Raw genomic sequence first — 11,577 nt, forward strand, 5'->3', positions numbered from 1 at the left:
AGCATGAGAAAATGTAAGATGAATATTTGTAAATGTTTTTAAATGAAGCTCATTTTAGGGTTACATAGATACTAACAAGGTTAACTTCACCAAACCATAAAGAATAACTTCTGTCATAACACATTAGGATTACCCTGCCAAACTGCTTACGCTGATCACATCTTAGTTGGTTGTCACTCTTGGACTTAGCCTCATTATCCTCCCCCTCTTATAATTACCATAAATACATTGCTTATTTCCTTTACTTAAATTCTGATTATTTTCCTCTGCACTGTTCCAGCAATAATCCTGGTACTTAAAACAATCTAAGCTTCTTATTCACCTTAAATTCTCTAAAGAAGGAAATCTCCTAGGAAAAACTCATAGCTCATATTTCACTAGTTAAGTGAAATGCCAAATAAATATGCCAGTAGTGTTGGCAGGTATACGTCTGGTGGCAAATGCACTGAAACACCCAAGTCAGTTAATGTTGGCAATTGTGTTATCAGATGTTTATGACTTGTAAATTCAGTCACTATTGATGGAAATTGTGAAATATCTCAGCCAAGATTAAACAGGTAGTTAAATTCCTCTGCTGAGCCATCCATATAATCCATTAAATACTTCTACTGGTAAACACTGATTTTGAAACAGAAGAAATAGCATATTTAAACATTCTTTCTGTCTCTTTTGAACACACACACGCGCACACACATACAGTCTGAGAGACAGAAGTAATGGCCATGATTTGATCTGCCAAAAAAAAAAAAAAAAAAAAGAGAGAGACACAGAAAGTAAAAAATGTCAGAATTTTGAAATTCCTGCTCTTCTCTAGTCTTAGAGAATAAAGGCAAAATGGAAATACAAAGAGTGTTTCTTGTATTACATACTTTACTTACCCTAGTCCCCAATATTCAGATTTGTATATTCTGAGTCAAAAACTAAGCCGTAGTTTAAAAATACTAATGCCATAAAAGGAAATCAGCACTTGTTTTGGAGCATAGTTACTGATACTAGTGGTACATGTAAATATTTGTAACACAGAGGGTCCCAATATTGCATGTGTAACAAGTTTATTGAATAATCTGAATAAGACAGAGTTTTACTTTCCCTCACTACTCCTTTCTGACATAATCTATGAAATCTACCTTCCATTCTCCCTAATGACCTCTCATTCCCATTTTAGTGAGTATAGTTCAACTTTAGGTATGAAAAATACCATCAATCAAAACCAAAACCAACTTCACATTGTCTCTAATTTTGCAATTTTATTTTTATTTTTTTATTTAAATTTAAGTTAACATAAAGTGTAGTCTTGGCTTCAGGAGTAGAACCCAGTGATTCGTCTCACCTGTGACACCCAGTGTTTATCCCAAAAAGTGTCCTCCCAATGCCCATCACCCAATTAACCCATCCACCGACTCACCCCACTCCAGCAACCCTCAGTTCTCTGTATTTGAGAGTCTCTGATGTTTTGTCCCCCTCGCTGTTTTATATTATTTTTGCGCCCCTTTCCTTATGTTCATCTGTTTTGTATCTTAAATTCCATATGAGTGAAGTCATATGATACTCATCTTTCTCTAATTTCACTTAGCATAATACACTCTAGTTCCATCCACGTTGTTGCAAACAGCAAGATTTCATTCTTTTTCATCCCTGAGTAGTATTCTATTTGTATATATACCATGTCTTCTTTATCCATTCATCAGTCAATAGACATTTAGGATCTTTCTGTAATTTGGCTTTTGTTGATAGTGCTGCTATAAACATTGGGGTGCATGTGCCCCTTCAAATCAGCATTTTTGTATCCTTTGGATAAATACCTAGTAGTGCAATTGCTAGGTCACAGGGCAGTTCTGTTTTTAAGTTTTTTGAGGAACCTCCATACTGTTCTCCTGAGTGGCTGCACCAGTTTGCATTCCCACCAGCAATGCAAAAGTTTTCCTCTTTGTTCACATCCTAGCAAGGGAACAATAAGGGACAATGAAACAGAGACATGGGTGCTGTTGGAGCCAAAAGTTAAAGGAACAGTTGAAAGGAAAAGTTGCAGACATAGAGGGGATCAATTTACATAGGGCTTAAAGGGTTAAACTATGTTCCTACCCTGTGGGTGAAGTCTTAAAGGGTTTAATAAAAGGAAAAAGTATAAGTGGCTTTAAGTTTGGTGAGCTACCAACAGTCACTAGTTAGTTACAGAAGCTCAACTTAAGACCTCAGTTTACTAACACTCTGACCAAATGTCATTCCATAAGCCTGGTACATCAATACAGCCTGAAGGCTTATTAACACACAGATTGCCAGACCCTACCACCAGAGTTTGATTCAGCAGATTTGGGATGGGCTCAAGAATTTTTATTTCTGTTAAGTTTCCAGGTGCTATTGATACTGCTGGTCCAGGATACACTTTGAGAATCAGTGCACTGAACCATATCACTCAACAAATTAAATATAGGACCATTCAGAGGTTTGGGTGGAAAAAGAAAGAAAACCCCAGGCATAGAAACAGCAAAAAAAATGGATAACCTAAGAATCATTTATATTTAGTCGGGGAGCATTTTTTTTTCTCAGCAGCAAACACAACCTCATTCCCATGCGTCTCATTCTGTTACCTGTAAAACAAGGTCATTGAACCAAATGAGTTCTAACATCTCCTCCAGGTATAAACTTCTACAATTTTACAATTAAGCTTCTTAATTGTATTTTGCAAAGGTGTTTGTTACATTACTTTTTACTCTTCAAATACACATTTGGGTAAAAATAAGAGCATGGTCTAAGATTTCTGGGAAGTGGATCAGAGTTAAAACTGGGCTGTTATTCATGACTGATAAAAAGGCTGGACCATCAAATTAAACACACATGATATGGAGCATGGTCATCAATAAAATATCAGGATAAAATCAGGTGATTTGCTAAAATTCTTGAATTTTGAAATATTTAAAAACTCAATTTTTTGAGGCATCCTTCTAAACGATTGTTTACCTGAAACATAATCCAAATAGTATTTTCCCTTTAACAAACATATCAATATCCTTCTTCACCATCTTATTAGCTAAGGGTACCCATGGTGAGACAAATTTTAAAGTACCACACAAATAGTAAAATGTCCAGAGTCTATGGTAATGCAAGCTGGTGCAGCCACTCTGGAAAATAGTATGGAGTTTCCTCAAAACACTAAAAATAGAACTACCCTACGACCCAGCAATTGTACTACTAGGCATTTACCCAAGGGATACAGGTGTGCTGTTTTGAAGGGACACATGCACCCCCATGTTTATAGAAGCACTATCAACAATAGCCAAAGAATGGAAAGAGCCCAAATGTCCATCAATGGATGAATGGATAAAGAAGATGTGGTATACATATACAATGGAGTATTACTCGGCAATCAACAAGAATGAAATCTTGCCATTTGCAACTATGTGGATGGAACTGGAGGGTATTATGCTAAGTGAAATCAGTCAGAGAAAGACAAAAATCATACGAGTTCGCTCATATGAAGACTCTAAGAGTCAAAACAGATGAACATAAGGGAAGGGAAACAAAAATAATATAAAAACAGGGAGGGGGACAAAACAGAAGAGACTCATAAATATGGAGAACAAACTGAGGGTTACTGGAGGAGTTGTGGGAGGGCAGATGGGCTAAATGGGTAAGGGGCACTAAGGAATCTACTTCTGAAATCATTGTTGCACTATATGCTAACTAATTTGGATTTAAATTCTTAAAAACAAAAAATAAAAAATAAATTGAAAAAAAAAGTCCAGGGTCTACATAATATTGCTGTCATTTTTTTACAAAAACATCAAAAATATTTTAATACTTTACATATAGCACTTTGCTTATTTTTGTTTTGCTCACTATGACTCCTCTTAAATCAATTCTTTAAGAACATCGTATTTCCTTGTTAAATATTTCTTACTGACTTTGTATTAGGAATTAAACAGCATCCAATGTTTTCACTGCAGGTTTTGATTTTTCTGTCCAGCTAATGTCCTCTACATAATTTTGTGTGTTAATCACATTAAAATATCTCATAACTTCAGGAGGAATCTACTTTTCCATCTGTGAAATAAACTTGTTAGTTTGTCTTCTCTCTGTCATGTGTACCTGTCTTTAATTTGACTCCTTTATTTAATAAGAATTAAATCTTTGGTATTCTTCAGTGCTTTACCTCAGTGCACCATGTCATTTTTCTTTTGTCATATTTCCTAAAAATAGCAGCCTTTTTCAAAATCATACACTCTTGAATGTCTCTGATGCTAAGGGTGAAATTCAAACTATTTGTGGAAGTTCTTACAGACTTCTCAGACTGAGTAACAGAAAATAATTTACTGGAAAGAGGTCAAGATAACTCTCAGAAATACAGGAAAAGCTGCAGAACCAGGGGAAACTCAGATAATATTGAGAACAGAACCAGAGGCCTAAGCAAAATCAGTTGTCTCTCCTACTCTTCTCCTCTCTGTGCTCTTCTTTGTGTGACTTCATTCACTCCTGCTGCAGGAAAGCTTTCTCCAAACCATGGGAACATGGCCACAGGCTACTTGCTAACCTAATAGGAAAAAAGAGTTTTCTCCCAGCTCTCATTAAATGTGTAGGAATGGACCCAGACTGTCCTTGATCAGGTGATACTATCTCATGGTCCACTCACTTTAGCTAAGGTAACATAGGATTATGATTGGCCCAATCTATGCCACATCCCACCCTTACAGTGTCCAAAAGAGAAATGCCTTTCTTGGTAGCTTCCTGATTGTATTAGAGGAAAAGTCAAAGAAGGAGGATATTTTCCCAAAGAGGCAAAATGGCGTGTCCACTACTATTCCGCTTATTATTGGAGTGAAAAAAACACCCCAAGGATGCATAGCCAAACAGAGCAGGTATTGGCATGAACTCTCTTTATTGAGTCAGTATTGAGAGAATAATAATCCTTAACCTCAGCAGAGCTTCCTGTGGAGACCTGGTGATAAACCCTTGGCAGCTCCTACGGGTACTGACTCCATAATGGTAACTTGGAGGTGCAGCTTCTATCAGCAGCAACAATTTTGATCCTCTCCTCCCCCAGAACAGCTTCCACTTCCCTCCACACATGCATAGCTCAGTGAAATTCTCCCAAAAGGAACTCCAGAGGGAGCGCACCATAGAACTGTTGCGTGCAGGCAGCAACGATGCTAGAGAACTCTTCATTGAACTTGCTCAAAGTGCCCAAGGACCGCATTAGGAAAACCAGCCCATGGAATATACCTGTTGCCACACCTTAGCTGCCTCCTCAGCAGCCTCTTACTGTGTCTTGAAAAGAGGTTCAGGTTCAGCTTCCTGTGCTCAGCGCCTTCATAATCCTTAAATGCACCCAAAGGCTGGAGTGTTGGAAGTAATGTTCCACAAAGAGAATGCTATCTGCATCCATGTTTCCAAAAGACTCTCCAGAAGCCAAATTTAGGCTTCATTTGTCTCCACACTTGCAAGCAGATTGTACTTTCCCAGCGCAAGATTAGCAGTGTGTAATGTATTCCTGGAAGGGTGTATTAGAAACTAATGCCAGTCTAGAAATTCCAGAATATTTTTAAACACTGTATATCCTTTAATATGCAGATATATTTAATAAAGACCAAGGGTAGCAATGTATGAGAATTTGCGATGCTTCAACTTATAACCAAGGTCTTTAAATCAGAAATACAAAGGTATCTTGCTGCTATTAATAAAAATGAGAATAAAACAATGAGGGAAACACTGAGAAAAATTGATGACTACCTTAGGAGATGTTGCTAGACTGTGTTAAACCCAAGGACAGTGAAGGCCAACTGTCCATTCATTTCTCTGACATGTTCGGCAATGAGATCAGATAAGTCAATTACTAATGGTCGTGTTGAGATGAAAGGCCTTAAGATCCTTTTATGGTTTTAAGTTTTGTTTGGTATCTTGGTATCTCAAATTGATTTTGTCTTGATTGCTTATGGTCTCCTATTACTATTCTTAGTATGCTGAATATTCACGAATTTCTAAAGAACTTCTTGATCAACATAATGGAGAAAAATTTCTCCAATGTCTCTTTCAGTTTTATTCTAGTTTATAAAATTGGTAATAATGGATAGATTATCCTATGAAAAGACCAATGTTTCCAATCCATCTTTTGATGATGCAATATCAGGTATGCCTGTTGGCCTGCTAAAGGCTTGTTTCCATTTTACTGAATTTTATTTTTTTAAATTTTATTTATTTTATTTTGTTTTTAGTTTCAAGTTCTTTTTTTTATTTTTATTTTTTTTAATATATGAAATTTATTGTCAAATTGGTTTCCATACAACACCCAGTGCTCATCCCAAAAAGTGTCCTCCTCAATACCCATCACCCACCCTCCCCTCCCTCCCACCCCCCATCAACCCTCAGTTTGTTCTGTTTTTAAGAGTCTCTTATGCTTTGGCTCTCTCCCACTCTAACCTCTTTTTTTTTCCCCCCCTTCCCCTCCCCCATGGGTTTCTGTTAAATTTCTCAGGATCCACATAAGAGTGAAACCATATGGTATCTGTCTTTCTCTGTATGGCTTATTTCACTTAGCATCACACTCTCCAGTTCCATCCACATTGCTACAAAAGGCCATATTTCATTTTTTCTCATTGCCACGTAGTACTCCATTGTGTATATAAACTACAATTTCTTTATCCATTCATCAGTTGATGGACATTTAGGCTCTTTCCATAATTTGGCTATTGTTGAGAGTGCTGCTATAAACATTGGGGTACAAGTGCCCCTATGCATCAGTACTCCTGTATCCCTTGGATAAATTCCTAGCAGCGCTATTGCTGGGTCATAGGGTAGGTCTATTTTTAATTTTCTGAGGAACCTCCACACTGTTTTCCAGAGCGGCTGCACCAATTTGCATTCCCACCAACAGTGTAAGAGGGTTCCCGTTTCTCCACATCCTCTCCAGCATCTAGAGTCTCCTGATTTGTTCATTTTGGCCACTCTGACTGGTGTGAGGTGATACCTGAGTGTGGTTTTGATTTGTATTTCCCTGATAAGGAGCGACGTTGAACATCTTTTCATGTGCCTGTTGGCCATCCGGATGTCTTCTTTAGAGAAGTGTCTATTCATGTTTTCTGCCCATTTCTTCACTGGGTTATTTGTTTTTCAGGTGTGGAGTTTGGTGAGCTCTTTATAGATTTTGGATACCAGCCCTTTGTCTGATATGTCATTTGCAAATATCTTTTCCCATTCCGTTGGTTGCCTTTTAGTTTTGTTGGTTGTTTCCTTTGCTGTGCAGAAGCTTTTTATCTTCATAAGGTCCCAGTAATTCACTTTTGCTTTTAATTCCCTTGCCTTTGGGGATGTGTCAAATAAGAGATTGCTACGGCTGAGGTCAGAGAGGTCTTTTCCTGCTTTCTCCTCTAAGGTTTTGATGGTTTCCTGTCTCACATTCAGGTCCTTTATCCATTTTGAGTTTATTTTTGTGAATGGTGTGAGAAAGTGGTCTAGTTTCAACCTCCTGCATGTTGCTGTCCAGTTCTCCCAGCACCATTTGTTAAAGAGACTGTCTTTTTTCCATTGGATGTTCTTTCCTGCTTTGTCAAAGATGAGTTGGCCATACGTTTGTGGGTCTAGTTCTGGGTTTCTATTCTATTCCATTGGTCTATGTGTCTGTTTTTGTGCCAATACCATGCTGTCTTGATGATGACAGCTTTGTAGTAGAGGCTAAAGTCTGGGATTGTGATGCCTCCTGCTTTGGTCTTCTTCTTCAAAATTCCTTTGGCTATTCGGGACCTTTTGTGGTTCCATATGAATTTTAGGATTGCTTGTTCTAGTTTCGAGAAGAATGCTGGTGCAATTTTGATTGGGATTGCATTGAATGTGTAGATAGCTTTGAGTAGTATTGACATTTTGACAATATTTATTCTTTCAATCCATGAGCAGGGAATGTCTTTCCATTTCTTTAAATCTTCTTCAATTACCTTCATAAGCTTTCTATAGTTTTCAGCATACAGATCTTTTACATCTTTGGTTAGATTTATTCCTAGGTATTTTATGCTTCTTGGTGCAATTGCGAATGGGATCAGTTTCTTTATTTGTCTTTCTGTTGCTTCACTGTTAGTGTATCAGAATGCAACTGATTTTTGTACATTGATTTTGTATCCTGCAACTTTGCTGAATTCACGTATCAGTTCTAGCAGACTTTTGGTGGAGTCTATCGGATTTTCCATGTATAGTATCATGTCATCTGCAAAAAGCGAAAGCTTAACTTCATCTTTGCCAATCTGGATGCCTTTGATTTCCTTTTGTTGTCTGATTGCTGATGCTAGAACTTCCAGCACTATGTTAAACAACAGCGGTGAGAGTGGGCATCCCTGTCGTGTTCCTGATCTCAGGGAAAAAGCTCTCAGTTTTTCCCCGTTGAGGATGATGTTAGCTGTGGGCTTTTCATAAATGGTTTTTATGATCTTTAAGTATGTTCCTTCTATCCCAACTTTCTCAAGGGTTTTTATTAAGAAAGGGTGCTGGATTTTGTCAAAGGCCTTTTCTGCATCGATTGACAGGATCATATGGTTCTTCTCTTTTTTTGTTGTTAATGTGATGTATCACGTTGATTGATTTGCGAATGTTGAACCAGCCCTGCATCCCAGGAATGAATCCCACTTGATCATGGTGAATAATTCTTTTTATGTGCCGTTGAATTCGATTTGCTAGTATCTTATTGAGAATTTTTGCATCCATATTCATCAGGGATATTGGCCTGTAGTTCCCTTTTTTACTGGGTCTCTGTCTGGTTTAGGAACCAAAGTAATACTGGCTTCATAGAATGAGTCTGGAAGTTTTCCTTCCCTTTCTATTTCTTGGAATAGCTTGAGAAGGATAGGTATTATCTCTGCTTTAAACGTCTGGTAGAACTCCCCTGGGAAGCCATCTGGTCCTGGACTCTTATTTGTTGGGAGATTTTTGATAACCGATTCAATTTCTTCGCTGGTTATGGGTCTGTTCAAGCTTTCTATTTCCTCCTGATTGAGTTTTGGAAGAGTGTGGGTAGTTGGTTAGGAATTTGTCCATTTCTTCCAGGTTGTCCAATTTGTTGGCATATAATTTTTCATAGTATTCCCTGATAATTGTTTGTATCTCTGAGGGATTGGTTGTAATAATTCCATTTTCATTCATGATTTTATCTATTTGGGTCCTCTCCCTTTTCTTTTTGAGAAGCCTGGCTAGAGGTTTGTCAATTTTGTTTATTTTTTCAAAAAACCAACTCTTGGTTTCGTTGATCTGCTCTACAGTTTTTTTAGACTCTATATTGTTTATTTCTGCTCTGATCTTTATTATTTCTCTTCTTCTGCTGGGTTTGGGGTGTCTTTGCTGTTCTGCTTCTATTTCCTTTAGGTGTGCTGTTAGATTTTGTATTTGGGATTTTTCTTGTTTCTTGAGATAGGCCTGGATTGCAATGTATTTTCCTCTCAGGACTGCCTTCGCTGCGTCCCAAAGCGTTTGGATTGTTGTATTTTCATTTTCGTTTGTTTCCATATATTTTTTAATTTCTTCTCTAATTGCCTGGTTGACCCACTCATTCGTTAATAGGGTGTTCTTTAACCTCCATGCTTTTGGAGGTTTTCCAGACTTTTTCCTGTGGTTGATTTCAAGCTTCATAGCATTGTGGTCTGAAAGTATGCATGGTATAATTTCAATTCTGGTAAACTTATGGAGGGCTGTTTTGTCACCCAGTATATGATCTATCTTGGAGAATGTTCCATGTGCACTCGAGAAGAAAGTATATTCTGTTGCTTTGGGATGCAGAGTTCTAAATATATCTGTCAAGTCCATCTGATCCAATGTCTCATTCAGGGCCCTTGTTTCTTTATTGACCGTGTGTCTAGATGATCTATCCATTTCTGTAAGTGGGGTGTTAAAGTCCCCTGCAATTACCACATTCTTATCAATAAGGTTGCTTATGTTCATGAGTAGTTGTTTTATATATTTGGGGGCTCCGGTATTCGGCGCATAGACATTTATAATTGTTAGCTCTTCCTGATGGATAGACCCTGTAACTATTATATAATGCCCTTCTTCATCTCTTGTTACAGCCTTTAATTTAAAGTCTAGTTTGTCTGATAGAAGTATGGCTACTCCAGCTTTCTTTTGTCTTCCAGTAGCATGATAAATAGTTCTCCATCCCCTCACTCTCAATCTAAAGGTGTCCTCAGGTCTAAAATGAGTCTCTTGTAGACAGCAAATAGATGGGTCTTGTTTTTTTATCCATTCTGATACCCTATGTCTTTTTGTTGGCGCATTTAGTCCATTTACATTCCGTGTTATTATAGAAAGATACGGGTTTAGAGTCATTGTGATGTCTGTATGATTTATGCTTGTAGTGATGTCTCTGGTACTTTGTCTCACAGGGTCCCCCTTAGGATCTCTTGTAGGGCTGGTTTAGTGGTGACAAATTCCTTCAGTTTTTGTTTGTTTGGGAAGACCTTTATCTCTCCTTCTATTCTAAATGACAGACTTGCTGGATAAAGGATTCTCGGCTGCATATTTTTTCTGTTTAGCACACTGAAGATACCATGCCAATTCTTTCTGGCCTGCCAAGTTTCAAAAGAGAGATCAGTCACGAGTCTTATAGGTCTCCCTTTATATGTGAGGGCACGTGTATCCCTCGCTGCTTTCAGAATTTTCTCTTTATCCTTGTATTTTGCCAGTTTCACTATGATAAGTGGTGCAGAAGATCGATTCAAGTTACGTCTGAAGGGAGTTCTCTGTGCCTCTTGGATTTCAATGCCTTTTTCCTTCCCCAGTTCAGGGAAGTTCTCAGCTATAATTTCTTCAAGTACCCCTTCAGCACTTTTCCCTCTCTCTTCCTCCTCTGGGATACCAATTATGCGTATATTGTTTCTTTTTAGTGTATCACTTAGTTCTCTAATTTTCCCCTCATACTCCTGGATTTTTTTATCTCTCTTTCTCTCAGCTTCCTCTTTTTCCATAACTTTATCTTCTAGTTCACCTATTCTCTCCTCTGCCTCTTCAATCCAAGCTGTCGTCGTTTCCATTTTGTTTTGCATGTCGTTTAAAGCGCTTTTCAGCTCCTCGTGACTGTTCCTTAGTCCCTTGATCTCTGTAGCAAGAGATTCTCTGCTGTCCTCTATACTGTTTTCAAGCCCAGCGATTAATTTTATGACTATTATTCTGAATTCACTTTCTGTTATATTATTTAAATCCTTTTTGATCAGTTCATTAGCTGTTGTTATTTCCTGGAGATTCTTCTGAGGGGAATTCTTCTGCTTGGTCATTTTGGATAGTCCCTGGAGTGGTGAGGACCTGCAGGACACTTCCCCTGTGCTGTGGTGTATAACTGGAGTTGGTGGGCGGAGTCGCAGTCAGACCTGATGTCTGCCCCCGGCCCACCGCTGGGGCCACAGTCAGACTGGTGTGTTCCTTCTCTTCCCCTCTCCTAGGGGTGGGATTCACTGTGGGGTGGCGTGGCCCGTCTGGGCTGCTTGCACACTGCCAGGCTTGTGACGCTGGGGATCTGGCGTATTAGCTGGGGTGGGTAGGCAAGGTGCACGGGGGCTGGAGGGGCAGGTTTATCTCACTTCTCCTTAGGTGATCCACTTCAGGAGGGGCCCTGTGGCA

Source organism: Leopardus geoffroyi, chromosome A1, assembly GCF_018350155.1.
Source record: "Leopardus geoffroyi isolate Oge1 chromosome A1, O.geoffroyi_Oge1_pat1.0, whole genome shotgun sequence".
In the NCBI taxonomy this organism is placed as follows: Eukaryota; Metazoa; Chordata; class Mammalia; order Carnivora; family Felidae; genus Leopardus; species Leopardus geoffroyi.